At 34.0% G+C, this 19,595-nt stretch overlaps 1 pseudogene; it reads left to right on the top strand.

Moving 5' to 3' along the window:
• Positions 1-2,800: 2,800 nt before the first annotated feature.
• On the top strand, positions 2,801-3,800 carry LOC150032605 (uncharacterized; annotated as a pseudogene).
• Positions 3,801-19,595: the final 15,795 nt, after the last annotated feature.

Below are 19,595 nucleotides of genomic sequence, written 5' to 3'. Positions count from 1 at the left end.
AATCGGTCGAATCGGTTGCTCTCGGTCCAAACTCAAGATCTCACTAAGGCTGATCGTGTAACACTATAGGCTATCGTCTAACACCATCGCTTAGTGTTCGACAGAGGTACACGATCGCTTCGTGTATTCTGTCTTTTGCATAGTGCGATCGTTTAGCTTTCGGGTAGAACTGCACGATCGCCGAACACCATCACCCAGCTTTTCTTGTCATCGTTTACTGTCCGCCTCAGCTACACGATCGCTTAGTTCCATCGCATAGAACTTCATCGCATCATTGAGCACCGTAGCTACACGATCACTTAGTTTCATCACATCATTTAGCTCGCATCGTAGCTACATAATCGTGTAGTGCCATCGTATAGCACTTGTAACGCATCGTTTAGTTCACATGCAAAGCTACACGATCGCGTATTGCTATCGTATAGCATTTCAACGCATCGTTTAGTTCCCGCAAGTACACAATCGTCTAACGTCCAACATCACAACGACTAACGCCAGTAGCTATACGATCATCTAGCTTTTCTTCACATCGTGTAATGCCTGGAGCTAAACGATTGTTTAGCATTTCATCCTCAACTACGATTTTGAGCAGAAGCTGGAAAACTTGGAAATAGCAGCTCGACTTTCTTCACTTGTTTCTTCAATTACATCTCAATTTCAACTCTAATGACTCCAAATAAATTACATACTCTTGATAACACATATAAACTCATGAATCAAGAGTAAATTACAAATTTAATTAAGAAATTAAAGAGAAATAAAATGCCAAAACTCAGAAAATAATATTAGTACATCAGTTTCATATATCTCGTGATAAACACCCACCACACAAAAATTAAACCGAATTGAAATCTTATATGATGATTTGATACCAATTGTAAGAGTGTATAACATCCAGTGGAAGAAACAAGGATGAATAAGCATTCAAATTCACTAATTTTGATAGAAACTAAAGCATGCTCATATAATAAAAGAGTTTGTAGTCATACCTTTGTAGAACTTTTCAAGATCTTGATCAACAGTAGTTGTCTTCTCCAAAATGCACCGTGAACCACCTCAAGATCTTCCTCACTATCCTCTTGGAGCTTTAGAATGAGTTGTCGGACTCAAGAACAGCTTGAAGCAATGAATAAACAAGGAGAAGCTCACTGCACCACACTGCTTGATGAACTCTTCTTCAACCCGAAATTTTCTCTAAAATTTCTTTTGAATGTCTGCCTCAAATGTACTATAATCTTCTTTATTTATTGTAGGTGAACATGTAAAGAAGAACCTTGCATGAGTTGCAACTCATGCTTGGAGTAAATGTGAAGAAGAGAGTGGTGTTTGTGTGAGCTAGTAGAAAATGGCTAATGGAAAAATCTGTTTTTTCATTTTGTGCATGTTTTCAACTTTTCAACTTTTCAATTTTTCCAAAATCAAATAAGATTTCAAAATAAATTTTGATTTTAAAACTGAAAACATTATTAATTTTCTAATAAAATTAATAATTGTTTAAATAATTCTAATTAATTTAATATCAAGTATTAAATGGATTTTTTTTACACAAATCCATCTTCATATATTTAAATCATATTTAAATATATATTCTCCTATTCCATTTAATTCTAATTTGAACGTTTCAAATTAACTTCTCAAGCTACTCTAAAGCTTATCCATTTACGAGCTAGTAGGGAGACCTCGTGGACCTACAGATTATGGGCTCCAATTATCCAAGATTAATCGGCTAAACTCATTAAACTGAATTAACCCCCATTCATTAATTAATGGGTCACTCCACTATAGCCCATAGTTGAACTCCCCTCACTGAATATATATTATGTCCACTTTATATAACCATAATTAGTAAGTCGATCCTTCATAGGTTGTTCGTAATCACAGCTGCGTTAAGATAACCGTTTTACCCCTGTGAATACATCTTGTTCCTTAAGTTCCTACTGACCCTCTAATGAATAATTTTGATTCATAATCCTTATGAATCAAGTCTTTTCTCTATCATAAGAAGGCGGGGCCCCGATTGTTCAAGACCTAGAATTAGTACTTAAGAGAACAACATATCTTCTAACCCTAAATCAGGTAGAAGTGAATTCCATCTTCCAGGGCTATGTCCCCAGCTATTCATTCGGTCTTATGCCCAAAATGGGAGGCTTATTGAGCAGTTCTGTTGGACTACTCTCACCATTTGTAGATCAAAGAATAATTCCAAACAAACAGGAGTTCATAGCTTGCTCAGGATTAAGATCGAGTTAACCTAGGTTGTTTAATAAATGAAATAGTCAGTTTTAACAGTAAACGGTCGTTATAAAGAAAAGTGACTATTTTTGTGGTCTAATCTATATGCAAACTCATTGCATAGGATGCCCCCACTCACATGTGCCAACATGAACGAACTGTGGATCACACCGTTTGTAGTAGTTTACAACTTCTTGTAACAACTACAGATTGGGCCACATCCAATAGTGTTACTAGGATGAGATACCCAATTTCATCCATATACTTACTAGTCCATTTAGGCTATATACTGTTAACATGATCCTGTTTATGTCACTACATTATGTTACAACATTCAGACTATAGTCATGGCTAGGTTTATTGGATTTTCATAATAGAATACAAAATCAACAATTTATTATTATTGATGAATATAATGTTTAACACGAACTGCGAGTTCTAGAACATTCCAAACACTAAAAAGATGATGGCCAAAAAGTCTAGTATTTCTTTGCAACTTCCAGTTGGACATTTTGGCACCAGCCGAAAGAGTTGTATCCTACAAGAGGACATAATTAACTTCTGTAACATGGATGAAGTCAAGACAATGACTTTTGTGGTTTACATGGTGTAAGTAATGTTATTGCTTTTGTAAACTTTAGTTTTGACGTTTCTTTCCAATTTTGGTCCTCTATATTTATGTTATAAATCTTTTGTAGGTACTTGCACTCATTCTTTATTGATTCAAAGGAAAGTTCACAATACACTTTTGTAGATTCATCTCTCATTTCCTTTGGATATAACTCTCAGGAAGTTAAGACTCGAAACCTGTGTAGTAGACTGATGGTCTCAGAAGCAAACCAATTAGTTCTTGCTCCTTTTAATCCTGGGTGTGTTAAAATACATTTTGTTTTTATCAATTTCTATTAGCAATAAAAATAATAATTATATTTTATTAACTAGTGGTCATTAGACACTATTCGCTATAAATGCATACGATGATACTGTGTAATACCTAGACTTAATAAGGACAACATCACAGGTAGATATACGATATATAACTGACACGTAAGTTAACCTTTTTCATTTGTAGTATTTTTTTTAAAGTGTACTTTATTTTAGAATAATTTGTGGTTATTTCTTGACAAATAGGGCAATTGCGATGTTTCAATCTCAAAAGAATATTAAAAAAAAAAGTTAGAAATAAACCTTATGGAGAATAGTAAAGGCAAGTATAAATTAACAATGACTATGTATTCATTATATTAAGTAGACATCTAGTGCGTAAGGATTACTTCATTCTTATTTACTGGTTTTTTTCTCTATAGTGTCCTCTACAAGTTGGGAGCATCGAATGTAGATACTACGTCACGAGATACATGAGGGATATTGTGACTAAAAGAAGCATTGTCATCTCAGATTTGGTACGTTATCGTTATTTCGACATTTCAAATAGCATAGAGAAAAATAGAATCCATTATAATATTTGGCTTCCATGTTTAGAGATTGATACAAGGAAACCGTACTCACAAATTGAGTTAGATGAGGTGCGAATAGAGTTTGCTGAATTTTTAGGTTGCTACATATGATCGTGGTTGGTCATTTTGGATGTGTTTGTTCTGACTGATCAATTTCTGGATTTACTACATATTCATATAGGTGTAAATATCTTTTGGTATTGTTCAAATATGCACGACAGGGGGGGATAGTTTTTGATTGGTACATGTGGGGGTAGATGGATGGTTTTGTTGATAGAAGTTTTGGAAATATATTTTTTGAAACACTTCATATTAGGTTGACTGTTAGAATTATGTTCCTTATATTTTTTTGGAAGTGTCCATATGAGTTGACTGTTAGAATTATGTTTCTTAGGTTTATATATTGACAATGTTAAAGAAGTTAAGTTTTATAAAGAGATATTGGTGGTTTTTTGTTGATATATAAGTTTGTCAATGCATGTATATTTTTTATTTAATTGTTGAATGTATGTCATATATATACCAAATGTGGTTGTTGGATCAAAATACAGGAGCAATTATAGGTAAAAATGTCAACATTGTAGAATTTTCTAAAAAAATCACAAGAAAATTTCTTGATGTTTTTTAAATGTCAAGTTCATAAAATTTCTTAACGTTTTTTCCTTGTCAAGAATACCCATATTCTTGACATTTCAAAAATGCAAAGTGTCTCTGTTTCTTAACGTTTTTCAAATGTCAAGTTCACAAAATTTCTTGACGTTTTTTCCTTGTCAAGAATGCACATATTCTTGACATTTCAAACATGTCAAGTGTCTGTGTTTCTTGATTTTTTTAGATGTCAAGTGTCACTTTACTTGACGTTTTTAAAATGTCAAGAAAATCGACATTTTTGACACTTGCTTCCTTGACATTTTTAAATACGTCAAGAAAAGCCATTCTTGACATTTAAAAAACATCAAGAAACATTGTTTTTGTAGTAGTGATAATAGTAAATGTGATAGATTCATAATTCTAAATAAGCGCAATCAAAAGCAATCCAATTATGTTTGCGATATAGGCTCATTACGATTGATCCTCCAATAGAATTCAATTATAGTTACACTAATTTTTATTACGATTTAGTAAACGTGACCTTAATTATATGATAATATGTGAACACCTAATTTCCTTTTCCCTAACTTAAATGGAAAGTTAAATTAAGCTAGTAGAGTTTCTAAAGAGTTTTTTCTTTAAAAAAAAATTGAAAGAGAAGAAAGAGAAAATGGGAAGGAAAAACAAATAAATAAGGCCTCGTTTTGGTAATCATTTCATTTTTTGTTTTTTATTTTTAAAAATTAAGCTTATTTCCTCCAAAATTCTTACATTATTTGCATCTTTTTTAAGTACAATGGTTGAATTCTTAGCCAAATTTCAAAAACAAAAACAACTTTTTAAAAGCCACGACTCTATTTGGTAACCATTTGGGTTTTTTTTTAAAAAAAAATTAAGTCTATTTTATCCACATTTCTTACGATAATTTATATCTTTCTTAAATACAATGGTTGAATTCTTAACCAAATTTCAAACACAAAAATAACTTTTTGGAAGCTATTTCTTTTAGTTCTTAAAATTTAGTTTGTTTTTTAAACTATTGGAGAAAAGTAGATAACAAAGGAAGAAAGAAATTTAGATGTAGAAGTAGTTTTCATAGACTTAATTTTCAAAGAAGAAAATAGTTATCAAACGGGACTTACATTTTTTAGTTTTCAAAATTCTGCTTGGTTTTATAAACCAATGGTAAAAAGTAGATAAAAAAGTAAAAAAATTTGAAGTAGAAGTAATGTCTATAGGCTTAATTTTCGAAAGTTAAAAAAAAATATATAAAATAATTAACAGATGAGGCTAAATAAATTTATGACCAAAATTTTGAAGTGCATGTTTTTGGGGATCTTTGGGTTCGTTTGTTTGGAATTTGATGGGCTTAGCAAGTGGAATGGAATTAAAGAAAAATTTAATGGGATTAAAAAAGGGAAGGGAAGTTAATTATAAAACTTTCTCCTCACGTCATCATGGAAAGATAGAAATGGAGATTAAGAGGAAGGAAAATGGAGAAAATGTAACTATTAGGAAGGAAGAAGGGAACGTGGGAGAAGAAGAAAAGTGGGAGCCATCGAAAGCTTGTTGGAAGTCATGGGATGGAAGGGTTCGTTCCTAAAAGGCCCAATAATTTAAAAAAAAAAAAAAACATTTTGATAGGGTCGTTTGTTTTCAGACATTCTAGATTTTCATGGAGTAGACATCTGAATTAATGTATTTATTTTACTGCATTGTATGATGCTCCGACATCTGAATATTCTCGGATATCCTAAGATGCCTGGACGGATGGCATGAACAGTTTTAGATGCAAATATGGGTTTTTCAAATTTCCAAGTTGAGGGCATTCTCATTTTATATTTTTGTCATTCCTTTTATTTTATTTTACATATATATATATTAATCTTCATTTACATTATATGACCAAAATAAATATTGTCAACACTGAATATCATATATTTTTAGTTCCATTGTAATTCTAATTATTTTTTTTTGTAATATATTCAAATTTATATTTAAATTAATATTTATTTTATAAAAAATCTTAAATTATAATACATTATTTTGTTGAGAAAAATAACATATAAAAATAATATAAGTATATTAATTTTAAAAGAAATTCAAATTGACAAAATATATATATGTTATATAAATTCAAATTATATCAAATTAATTATACGTTAATAAATAGTCGTAAGAGCATTCTTGAAACTTTATGTAAATTTAAGATATTTCGGAGTTGAAATATTATGAAACAAACACAGTTATCAAAATATTCTCAGATATATGTAAAAATATTCTTACAAAACAAACATGGTATTCAACAGATGTCGGATATCTATAATTCCTAAAATCTATAATTTCGAGTATCTAAGATTTTGATTATCTACATTCTCTATAATCAGATGAGCCTAAAGTTTAAAAACATATAAGATTTGTTATAGCTGGCTTAAAATGTTAGCATGGTGCAAGGAATTTGGTTTTATCTCTGCAAAGAGTTAGTTTGTAGATGGGATGTTGAGTTTTGTTAAGTATGAGAAAGGAATTCGGAAGAAATTGAGTTTAATGGAAGGTAACTTTTGGTGGGATTCTATTTTTAGTTCTTGGGTTAAAATTGAGGGTAGATAGAAAAAATTGAAAGAAAGGAAAACAAGAAGTAAATATTGAACTACAATTATGAGAAGATGTGTTTGAGATAGAATTGTTAGTTGAAAAAATGAGAGAAAAAAACATAGGGGAGGGAAAGAGGACATGAAGTTGAAGAGGAAAAAGATGAAGAAGAGAGATAGAAAAGTATATATTAATTAATTAAATAAATAAGGAAGGATAATGGTAGAGTCCAACGGATGAATGAAAGAAATGGAGATTTTTGTTATGACTCATTCTTCGCCTCTTAAATGATTAATGATCTGCTTTAAAAGACATAAAATCTAATCTTATATTTATCTTAAAGTGCATTACTATATTTTTACAATGTTAGAGTTAGGGATGGTCATGTCTACTATAACACTAGTGTGATGATCATATCTAATGTGATCTTCATTTTTCACATAATTTGTTATGAAAAAGTTGTCTCTAATGCTTTCGTCATCACATTAGAGCTACGATGGATATAGTCATCTTTAAGTATGTTTATTAGGTTTTATTTCAAAATTAATTTGTAATTAAAATAAGTTCTTTATTAGAATATCTTATGTTAAAATAAATAATTATTTGAATCATATTCAAATATAAATTTCTCTCTTAACCTAGAGTTTTAATATGAATCTCATTCATATTAATTTATCAAATACATTAATCCTTTCATATTTTATAGTTCTAATTTGATTCACATTCATAATTAACTAGATAATAATGTATCTACATACATTACATCTTATATTAATTGGATCTAATACAATAAATATATTTTCCAAAAATCAATTTGAACATTTGAAATAATTCTTTCAATTCTTTGATACTTGCTGATTTGTTATGAGTTAGCAAGTGGACTTTATGGACATACAGATTATAAGCTCCAATGATTCGAGATTAATTCATTAAATTGTTTAATCAAATAACCTTCATTAATTAACTATAGGGTAAACCATGCACTGTAGGACAAGTTGTATCCATAGATATAATCACTACATGTAAGTCAATTTTTCATGAGTTTTTCGTAATTATAGCTAGGTCAAATGCCCGTTTTATCCGTGTATCACCTCTGTTTCTTTAAGTATCACTGGTTCTCTAATGAACAATTTATTTATGGTCAACCATAAACCAAGTTCCTCTCTGGCTAGTGAGAGGGTGGAGCGCCTTGTTCAAGTCCCAAAGTCAGCACTTAAAGGAACTACTTATCTACTTACTCTCTACAAGAAGGAGTGAATTTCATATGGTGAAGTTATGTTTTCAAGGATCTTTCCATAGTAAGAAATGGTCATGCTAGGATAATGGGAACCTCACGGTCTGCTTCATAATCAAGGATTATGAAATCGACATGAAATATGAATTTATTGAGATGTACCCGTGAAAAGCACTTGAAAGCGCTTTGTTAGGCTTACATTTTTGTTAGTTTTAGTGTGTAGAAGGATTCTTTTAACGATGTGAAGACACCAAAATTTACTGTTAAAATGGGAGAGATATCAATTCTTGTGGTGATCGCTAAAGGAATATTGAAGGAAAATGTACCTTCACAATGTTTCCACTCATTTCTGCCTGATGGAAAGCAAGTTGAGTTGTTTGATTCCTCTGATTTCACTCGCATACGAATTGTGTCACAAATGCTCGTGTGCTAGCTCTTTAAACAAACCAATTGACTTCAACTTGAACTTTGGAAACCACTCATTTGCTGGTCTTTTTGAATTAAAAGAAAAAACACACCATCTTATGGCATCTCAGATCCTGTGAAGCTTCGTTTAGTATCGATGTGTCTAGATGCTCGACAAGATCCTTCTTTTCATCATATGGCTTTATTGTTAGTATCTTAAACTTTTGTGGAAGCTCTACATCCACTATTTCATCTGTGAAAAGTTGATCGACATGATAAATTAAAGCATCCAAATCAAATCCATCCCCTACCCTAGTCTCCTACATGTCTTCTACCTTGTCTTGCACCTTCATGAGATTAGCTTTCCGTGGTACTATTTCACTAGCTTGCACGACTTTTTCTCCAAGAATTTTCTTAGATCTATCTCTCAAAAGCTTTTCAACTGCTTTGTTTCTTTGCTTGCTTCTATAGATTGGTCTCGACCTTGGCCTTGTTTTTCCTCATCTTTCTTAGCTACCACTCGTATGTTGGACTTCAGACCCTAGTACTAACTGGCAACTATATCTCGACTCCCTCATACATCTTTACCTTTCCCTCACCATGCCTCTATTCATTCTTGCTTCTAAGATTTGGAAATATTTATCTCCCTCTTCTTTATGCTATTTGTGCTCACTTCTATCTTGGGGTTGTTTCTCAACCAACTTTGAACAATGGAGACAAAATTCACCCATGCTCTTAGTCAACAAAGCTTTTTCCTTGGTGGGATCATAAACCAATTTATTCATTTGATTCTGATTTTATCGATCAAAAACTTCAAGAAGTCCAACGACATTTCAATCTATGTCATTCATTCTAAGGCAGCATACTTCTCCTCGACTCGACCTCCTTTCCTAGTGAATAAGCTTTGACTCAAATACCTCAGATTTTGTTTGTTATAACTAACTTTGTAAAACGATAAGCTGGTATACTTTACTGATACCACTGATTTTAAATTCAAAACACAAATTCATCATCATTTTCTTAGTTTCCTGTAAACAACAAAAATTTGTACGCAATCTTCATCAGTAAAAAGAATTCAGATCTTCCCGTGGACGTAGGCAATCTTGTCGAACCACGTAAACACTGTGTCTTCTTCTTCTTCCCTTATCTTTCTTGTTCATTCAAGTGTTTTCTTTACTACAAATCGCGCGCCATTCAATTATCTTTCAAAATCACATCGAGTAATTAGATTATCGAGTCAATCGTGCATCGATTCTTCGCTATCGAGTAGTTTCGAGTTCATCGTTTTCATCTTCGAGTCACACCAAGTATCATTCAAGAATCATCGAATACGATCGAGTATTAGTTCTGTTTTCATCGAGTTCCATCGAGGATTTAACAGAGACGCGTTAGACGAAGAAGGGAATTCTCATCGAGGATCGAGTAGGAAGCAGTCGAGCATCGAGTTCCGAGTATCGAGGACTTGGTAGAATATTCTGAGCCATTTCTTCATCTCTCTAATGTTGATCTTAAGTATTTGGGACTTGTGAAGAGTGATCAGCCCAACAATTTTTGGTATTAGAGCGTTTAAATATTATCAAGGTTAACTTTCTTAGAGCTTCAAGATTCTCAAGAAATCAAGACTCAATACTCGATCGGATCAAAAATGGCTGTCGCAAGGTATAAGATTAAAGAGTTTGATGGGAATGACGATTTTGGCCTATGCCTTGTGTGCTCTTTGTTGTCCAAGAATGGCTTTGATTTTGGCCTATGGAAGGCCTGTTGGGATGGGTGTCCTAATTCTCCCGGAGTCTCGTTATTTGTAATTATACACATTGTTGTGAATAAAATAAGAGTTATTTCATTATGGCATTTACTCATATCCAATAAACAAAGTTTGATGGTTATTGTATGTAAACTTAAGCATGTATATGAGATATACAAGTGGATCATGCCTTAAGTGATAACCTAAATAGGTCTGTAGTATAAGGATTAAGGTGGGATACCTGATCCTAGTGACACTACAGATACGGCCCGCTTTGTAGAGGTTTGCAACTGTTGTGAGCTACTATAGATGGTAGATCCTGATTATTTGTGTGGAGACTTGTGAATCAAATCCTTTCTCTATCATGAGAAGGCGGGATACCTGATCATTCATATCACCTATGAATCAAATCCTTTTTTCTATCATGAGAAGGTGGGATACCTAATCATTCATAACACCTATGAATTAAATCCTTTCTCTATCATGAGAAGGCGGGATACCCGATCATTCATAACACCTATGAATCAAATCCTTTCTCTATCATGAGAAGGCGGGCCCTGATTGTTCAAGACCTGGAATCAGTACTTAAGAGAACAACCTATTTGCTAACCCTAAACCGGGTAGGAGTGAATTCCATCTTGCAAGGCTATGTCCCCAACTATTCATGCAGTCTTATCCCCACAATGGAAGGCTTATTGAACAGTGTTGTTGGACTACTCTCACCGTTTGCAGATCAAAGGATAATCCCAAACAAAACATGAGTTCATATTTAGCTCAGGATTAAGATCGAGTTAACCTATGTTATTTAATAAATGAAATAGTCAGTTTTAACAGTAAACGGTCGTTATAAAGAAAAGTGACTATTTTCGTGGTCCAGTCTATATGCAAACTCATTACATAGAATGCCCATACTCACATGTCTCAACATGATTGATCTATGGATCACATCGTCTGTAGCACTGTACAACTCTTTGTAACAATTATAAAGTGGGCCGCATCGAATAGTGTTACCAGGATGAGATATCCAATTTCATCCATATACTTATTAGATCATTTAGGCTATATACTATTAACTTGATCCTGTTTATGTCACTACATAAAGTTACAGTATTCACACTATAGCCATGGATATGTTTATTGGATTTTCATAATAGAATGCAAAATCAACAATTTATTATTATTAATAAATAGATGTTTAACACGAACTGCAAGTTCTAGGACATTCCCAACAATCTCCCACTTCCACTAAAATTCCAGTGAGAACAAATATATACAATATAACGTTGAGAAACATAAAGGGAAAATACAATAAACTAGGGCATTTCTAATACCATAGATATTCTCCCACTTGCCCTAGATTACACTACTCGAAGTCCTAGTCCAACTAGGTGGCCCTCGAACACTTTAGCCGAGAGGGCCTTTGTAAATAGATTAGCAAGGTTGTTTTCAGAGGAAATCTTTGTGACGATCACATCTCCTCGGTGTACTATCTCTTTGATGAGATGGTACTTTCTTTCAATGTGTTTTCCACGTTTGTTACTCCTTGGTTCTTTTGAGTAGGAAACAACACCACTATTTTCACAAGACAGTGTTATATGCAGGTGCATAGCTGGAACTACTTCCAAATCAACCAAGAATTTGTATCTGGAACTACTTCTTTAGCAGCTTCACATTTAGCCACGTATTCTGCTTCCATTGTGGAGTCAGCGATACAACTTTGCTTAATTCTTCTCCATACTATAGTTCCTCCGTTGAGAGTGAAAACTGATCCTGAAGTAGATTTCCTAGAATCTACGTCAGTCTAGAAATCAGAATCAATGTATCCTGTAAGGATCAAATCCTTAGGTCCATACACAAGCATATAGTCCCTCATTCTCCTTAGATACTTGAGGATGTTTTTTATAGCAGTCCAATGACTGTGTCCCAGATTGGATTGGAACCTACTAACGATTCCAACTTCAAAGCATATGTCAGGGTGTGTACATAACATGGCATACATCATATTCCCAACTGTAGATGCGTATGGAATTCTTATCATTTCCTCAACATCTTTAGGTGTCTTAGGACACTGTTCCTTCGACAAATGAATTCCGTGTCTAAAAGGTTACATACATAGTTTGGAATTTTGCATAATATATCTTGACAACATCTTGTCAATATAAGATGCCTGAGATAGTGCTAATGTTCTATTCTTTCGATTCTGAAATATTTGTATTCCTAGAACATACTGAGCATCACCCAAATCTTTCATTTGGAACTGTGTTGATAACCATCTCTTTAAGTTAACAAGGAAACTTGTCTCATTCCTAATGAGCAAGATATCAACATAAAGAACTAAGAATGCTACGGTTTTGTTGACTATCTTCTTGTACACACAAGGTTCGTCAACATTCTATTCAAAGCCATAAGATTTGATCGCAATATCAAACCTTATATTCCAGGATCTAGATGCTTTTTCAATCCATAAATGGATCGATTAAGCTTACAGACTTTCTGTTCCTGTCCTTTTTCGATGAACCCTTCTGGTTGAGACATAATAATACTTTCATCTAGATAGCCATTCAGAAAAGTTGTCTTGACATCCATTTGCCATATATCATAGTCATAATATGTGGCAATGGAAAGAAGTATTCTTATTGATTTTATCATGGCAAAAGGAGAAAAAGTTTCTTCATAATCAACTCCTTCTCTTTGGGTAAAATCTTTTTCCATGAGTCTGGCTTTATAGGATTGCACGTTGCTAGTTTGGTCTCGCTTCCTCTTGTAGATCCATTTGCAACCTATAGGTGTAACCCCATGTGGTTTATCTACAAATTCCCTGACAGAGTCGAAGTATATAGACTCTATTTCATCATCCATGGCTTTTATCCACTGTTCCCTGTCAACATCCTCCATTGCCTTCTTAAAGGTTAATGGATCCTCTAAACCATCATCCTGTATGATGTTTCGAGTTTCTGTTAAACCCATATAACATTCAGGTTGTTTACTAACACTCCTGCTACGTTGAGGTATCCTTAACTCTTGGGATGGACGTGACGGGACAATAACAGTTGTTGATGAACTAGCATGATCAACAACTCTTGTTGATGTTTCTGTAGCATCTTTAGTCAGTTCTTGCAATATTAGTTTACTGCGAGGTAGATGATTTTTAGTATGATTCTCTCCCAATAACATAACATTTGTTGATACAAACACTTTATCTTCTTGGAGATCATAAAACAGTCCTCCTTTTGTTTCTTTGAGGTATTCTACAAATAGGCATAATTTCAAACGTGTTTCCACATTCTTAGGATTCTGTACCAACACGTGTTAGACAACCCCAGATACGAAAATGACATAAACTCGTTTTGCGTTCTTTCCATAGTTCATACGGTATTTCTAAAACACTTTTTGATGGAACAACTCTTAGAATAAATACTGCAGTCTATACTGCATACCCTCAAAAGAATTGAGGTAACTGAGCATAACTCATCATAGTTCGAACCATGTCCAACAAGGTTCGATTTTTTCTTTTTGCAACACCATTTTGTTGTGGGTTTCAGGTGCTGTAAGCTGGGATTGAATTCCATGATCTACTAGATAGCTCTGAATTGTAAATCCATATACTCACCACCTTGATCAGATCGAAGTGTTTTGATTCTTTTACTTAACAGATTTTCGGTCTCGGCCTTAAATTCTTTGAACTTTTCAAGAGTTTCAGACTTATGACTATTTAAGTAAATGTAGCCATATCTAGAGTAATCATCAATAAAACTGATGAAATATTGATAGCCTTCTCGAGCTTTAACATTCATTGGACAACATAGGTCTAAAAGTATAAGTTCGAGAGGCTCTTTGGCACGAAGACCATTGTCAGAAAAAGATCTTTTAGTCATTTTTCCCTCAAAACATGATTCACATGGAGGTAAAGAACTATCTTCTAACTGATTTAGATGACCGTTTTTACCTAATCCTGTTGAGATTAATGTGACCAAGTCTGAGGTGCCAAAGATAGGCGTTAGGAGAAATTTTCCACTTCTTATTATGAGTCTCAATTGTTTTAAACATCTCTATATTTAAAATGGCTCTTGCTTCAGTTGTATTTAATATGTAAAAGTTATTTTCAAGTCTTGCAGAACAAATATGAACACTTTTTGAATAAAAAATACTTCATCACATTAAAAAGATATACTGTACATATTTTCTAGCAAATAGAAAATGAAGATCAAATTTCTTTTCATCTTAGGTACATAATATACATTCCTAAGTAAGATAAAAGAGTCTCCAAAAAACTACTTGACATCTCCCACTGCTTCAGCTGAAATGACTTCACTCGTTCCCACCTTGAAAGTCATTTCTTGTTCAGAAAGTCTTCTCCAAGAACTAGTTTCCTGTAGAAAAGTGCAAACATGATTAGCGGTGCCTAAATCCAATATACAGGTAAGGTGAAAATTCTCCACTAGACATGTTTCAATAACTAGTAAATCAGATTTACTTTGTTTTGCCTTTTCTGCTTTCTTCTCAGCTAAATACTTTGTGCAGTTTCGTTTCAAGTGCCTAGTTTCTCCATGATGGAAACATTTTTCTTTGGGAGTTTTGTTTTTGTTTTTCTTTGCAGTGGCTTTCTTTTTCCCTTTTCCTTTCTTCATCATTTATACAGTTTTTTCATTTGAAGAAGAAGGGCCAGATTTATTATCATCAATGGGTTTTGTTCTAGACGCAGTCCCATTATAAAACTTCTTAGGTTTTGAAATAACATTTATTTCTTTTTCCTTCAGTTTCATCATTGATTGATGTGTCTGTAACTCATTCAACAGCATGGTCAGATTATAAGTAATTTTATTCATAACAACATTTGTTCTGAACGGCAGTAACTCTCAGGGAGAGATTCTAGTATCATGCTTACTTGACTCGTCTCATCTATCATCATCCTATGAGCCTTTGCAACACTAAAATGAACCATCATATCGAGAACATATTCTCTTATGTTGGTTCCATCTTTCATGCGTGTAACGTAGACATACTTAATGGCTTTATGTCTAACAGAGGATGACGGTTGCCCGAACATCTCCTGCAGTGAGGCCATTATCTCATGGGCGATGGGCATGACCTCATGCTTCTTATTAAGTACATCATATATACTTGTTAAGATATAGGCCCGAGATTTCTCACTAGCCCTCACCCACCTATCATGTCGCAAACATTTCGGTTGGCTTTTGGACTGGGAACCGAAGGACATTCCTCCGTCAACACAAACCTTAGATCAACCACAACTAATATCGTATTGATGTTCGATTTCCAGTTCGAATATCCCTCATCACTAAATTTATCAGAAGCTAGCAATTGTATGATTAAGTTCGACATTTATGAAACATTTTAAACATAATCTATTAAATATGCATCTAAATCCATTTTTAGCAAGAATAATGAAGTACCCAATAAATCTTTATTTATTTGCAATGATATGTTAGTGATTTAGAACAATTGCTACCGAGGGGCAGTCAAGAATTCCTTTATAGAAACAAGATAATTCTTGACCAAATACTGTATCAGAATAACTCTTTATTCCTATAATTCTTTTGGTTATCATTTTCGGTCACGATCTTTACTAACAATTAGTAATTCTTGTAAGTGTGACCCACCATATTTAGATCTTATGCCCCCGAAATAGAAGACAATACCCAAGACGAAACTATAAGACTCTATTCATTTTACTGAAGCCTGGGTTGTTCCGAATCCTATGTTACAACCCTTTGAGTGGATCGCCGCGGTTAACGACTAGCTAGTGCCGCCTAAAAATGACAGCAGACGCAACATAGGAATCTCACGGTTAAAACTAATGGAGGAGACCGTAGGACAATGTTGACACATTTACTTCACCCACTTACTATGAAACTACCTCCCTCATTCACCTTGTTATTGACCCATGCAAACACTTTCTGAATGGAGCAGTCACAGTAAAAGTGACATGAAGCTGAGCATGGATCTCATGGTGTGAACTCTTGAGGACGTGATAGCTAATAACTATATATCGAATATATTGTTAATTTCCCACTGAAGTGTCCTAAAAGTTTGGGTATTTTACTTAGGTGTAACGCTAAATTTAAACAACCTAAGTCTAAGAGATTTATCCAAGTATAATGCTTATAATTGGATTTTAACCTACAATGTTTAGGAGATAAACCATTTTGTTACCTCACATCTCTCACACAAGCTCATAAAATCAGTTAACAATGCTCAATCTTTCGGTCATAATCCCTAGGTAGGAGGTTTTCCATAAACCGTGAACTTAAGTACACCCAGCCTTAGAAATGTTTATGAACCGATATGAGTTTGTAACCAAATTTTATAAGGTAACAATCTATTTTAATGATTAAAACTAGTTGTTAACCTAAATGAGCATGCAGTTGTCCTTTGTTATGGATTTTAAACGTCTAACCCAATTTTATAAGAGCTTACAAAATTTTAGACATGCTAAACTGATGGAACACAAGACATGCGCAGTGGAATTAGGATCTAATTACACTCTAATTGCTCTTAATTAAAAGGAAACTAGCATGCAAATAAATGGAAAAACAGTAAATAAAAAGATAGGATACAACCTTTGTAGCTCCCAAAAACCCTTTTTCCTCGTTGAATCTCGACCCGGACTATTCCGGACCACCACTAGAGTTGACCTACTATCCTTTGGACTCAGAACCGAGTTGTGGGACCCGGTGGATTTGAATTTTCCTTTTTTTCAGCCCAATTTTGAAAAACTAAATTTGACAAAATTGCCAAATTTCTAAATCCAAATTCAAAAGCCCAATTTATAGAAAAAAGCCATGAAACAAATCTATAAAAACCCAACACCTATAGTCCACTATCTTAGTGGGCTTAATGTCTCTACTATAAGCTAACACCCAGCCCACTATTTTGTTAGTGGAATTATCCAACAAAAGTTTGGATTTTCCCACTAACTTTAGTCAAAGGGCAAAATAGTCATTTGGTCAAAGTCAAACTTTGACCAAAAAGTCAACATTTTGACTTTTTATAATTTTTTCCGTATTGACTAATTTTGACCTCCCAAGCATGAATCCACATTCATTTTCTCGAAATTCAAATCACATTTGAATATAAGGTCAGTCAAAGTTTAACTTTTCAAAGTCAAAAGTCAACTCTTTGACCATTTCCATTATTTCCGAGCTACCGAACATGAACGTATTCATATTCGTGATATTTAAATCACATTTAAATATTAAAGTTGTATCTCTAAACTGAAAAACATGACCACTATATCACATATACTTGTCGGTTTCTCTCTCTTCACCTAATTCGAACAATTCGAATTATTCTATCATATTGTTCTAAGTCTATTCCATATGAGCTAGTAAGGGAACCTAATGGACCTATAGATCATTGGCTCCAACGATCCGAGATTAGCTAGCTAAACTCTTTAGACGGAGCTAATCAACATTCGTTAACTAACGAGTCATTCCACTATAGTCCCGTAGTTGCACTCCCCTCACTATAGATATATTTGTGTCCATTTGATATAACCATGATTAGTAAGCTAATCCTTCACAGGTTGTTTGTAATCTCGGATGGGTCATAAAAACCGTTTTACCCCCGAGACTACATCTTATTCCTTAAGTTCCACTGATCCTCTAATGAACAATTGGTTTAAGATCCAACCTATAAATTGAATCCCTCTCGGGCCAAGGAGAGGGTGGGGCCCCTTGTTCAAGACCTGGATTCAGTACTAAAGGAAACAACCTATCTAATATCCTTATAATGGGTAGGTGTGAATTTCGTCTTGCACCCTATGTTCCCAGCTATCCATCCGATCTTACCCATGAAATGGGAGACTTATTGGGCCAGCGATGATGAGCTGCCCTCACTTATGCAGATCTAAGGATAATTCCGAGTGAACAGGAGTTCATAGTTAACTCAGGATTAAGATTAAGTTACCTAAGTCATCAATTAATGAAATAGTCAGTTTTATACATAAAACGGCATTTGGAATGTAAAAAGTGACTATTTCATGATTCAGTCTTATGCAAACTCATTGCATAGGATGCCCCCACTCACATATCTCTATATGAATGATTCAGGATCACATCGTTTGTACTAACTACAAAGTGGATCACATCCATAGTGTTCCCAAAATAAAGCGCCCAACCTTATTCATATACTATAGACCATTTTGGCTATATATTTGAACTTGATCCACATTTATGTCACTACATAAAGTTCAAACTACATTAAATAGCATCAGGACCTTAGTTTATTAGATTCAAGATCACTAGTTCAATAATAACTTTATTGAAAAACAAAACAGAATATGTTTATTAATTTACAAACTATGAGTTTTAGGACATAAAATTCAACATAAACATCTACAACATTCAACAAAGGCATTCAATATCTAATATAACCCTAACATGCATACTATATATTATAACATTTATAACATACTTCCAATGCATGTAACATACTTCCTACAGAGGGGTTTTAAATCTACATGACATACTGTATGCACGTACATGAATTATTTAATTATTACATACATTACATGCATAAACAATTAAATACTAACTGATATGGTTTTAGTTTTGGCATAAACAAGCAAACAGATGCCTAACTATTACAAAAAGCTTCAAAACCATCTTTGAACTGCTTGAAACGCTCCAAACCGAACCCAAGCATCTTGAATTGGACTGGATAAGTCTAAACCGAACCAACAAAGTCTGAACCGGACCATCCAAAAACCTTTTTTAGGCTGAACAAGATTGGACATTGAGAAAACCGGTTGAATCGGCTGCTCTAGGTCCAAACTCAAAATCTCGCTAAGGCTGATCGTGTAACACTGAAGGCTATCGTCTAACACCATCACCTAGTGTTGGGCAGAGGTACACGATTTCTTAGTGTCTTCTGTCTATCGCATAGTGCAACCATTTAGCTCTCGAGTAGAACTACACGATGGTTTAACACCATCGCTCTTGTCATCGTTTAGTGTCTGCCACAACTATGCGACCACTTAGTTCCCTCGCATAGAACTTCAACGCATCGTTCAACGCCGCAGCTACACGATCGCTTAGTTCCATCGCATAGAACTTCAACGCATCGTTTAGCTCGCACTACAGCTTCACAATCATGTAGTGGCATCGCTTCCAACACATCGTTTAGTTCCCATGCAAAGCTACACGATTGCGTAGTGCTATCATATAGCATTTCAATGCATCGTTTAGCTCCCAAAGGTACACGATCGTCCAACGTCCAACATCACAAAGACCAGCGCCAGTAGCTAGACGATCGTCTAACTTTTCTTCACATCGTGTAATGCCTGGAGCTAGACAATTGTTTTGCACTTCAACCTCAA

This window comes from Benincasa hispida, chromosome 11 (genome assembly GCF_027475165.1).
Source record: "Benincasa hispida cultivar pf3 chromosome 11, pf3_genome.v1.1, whole genome shotgun sequence".
In the NCBI taxonomy this organism is placed as follows: domain Eukaryota; kingdom Viridiplantae; phylum Streptophyta; class Magnoliopsida; order Cucurbitales; family Cucurbitaceae; genus Benincasa; species Benincasa hispida.
This window is presented reverse-complemented; position numbering and strand designations above follow the sequence as displayed.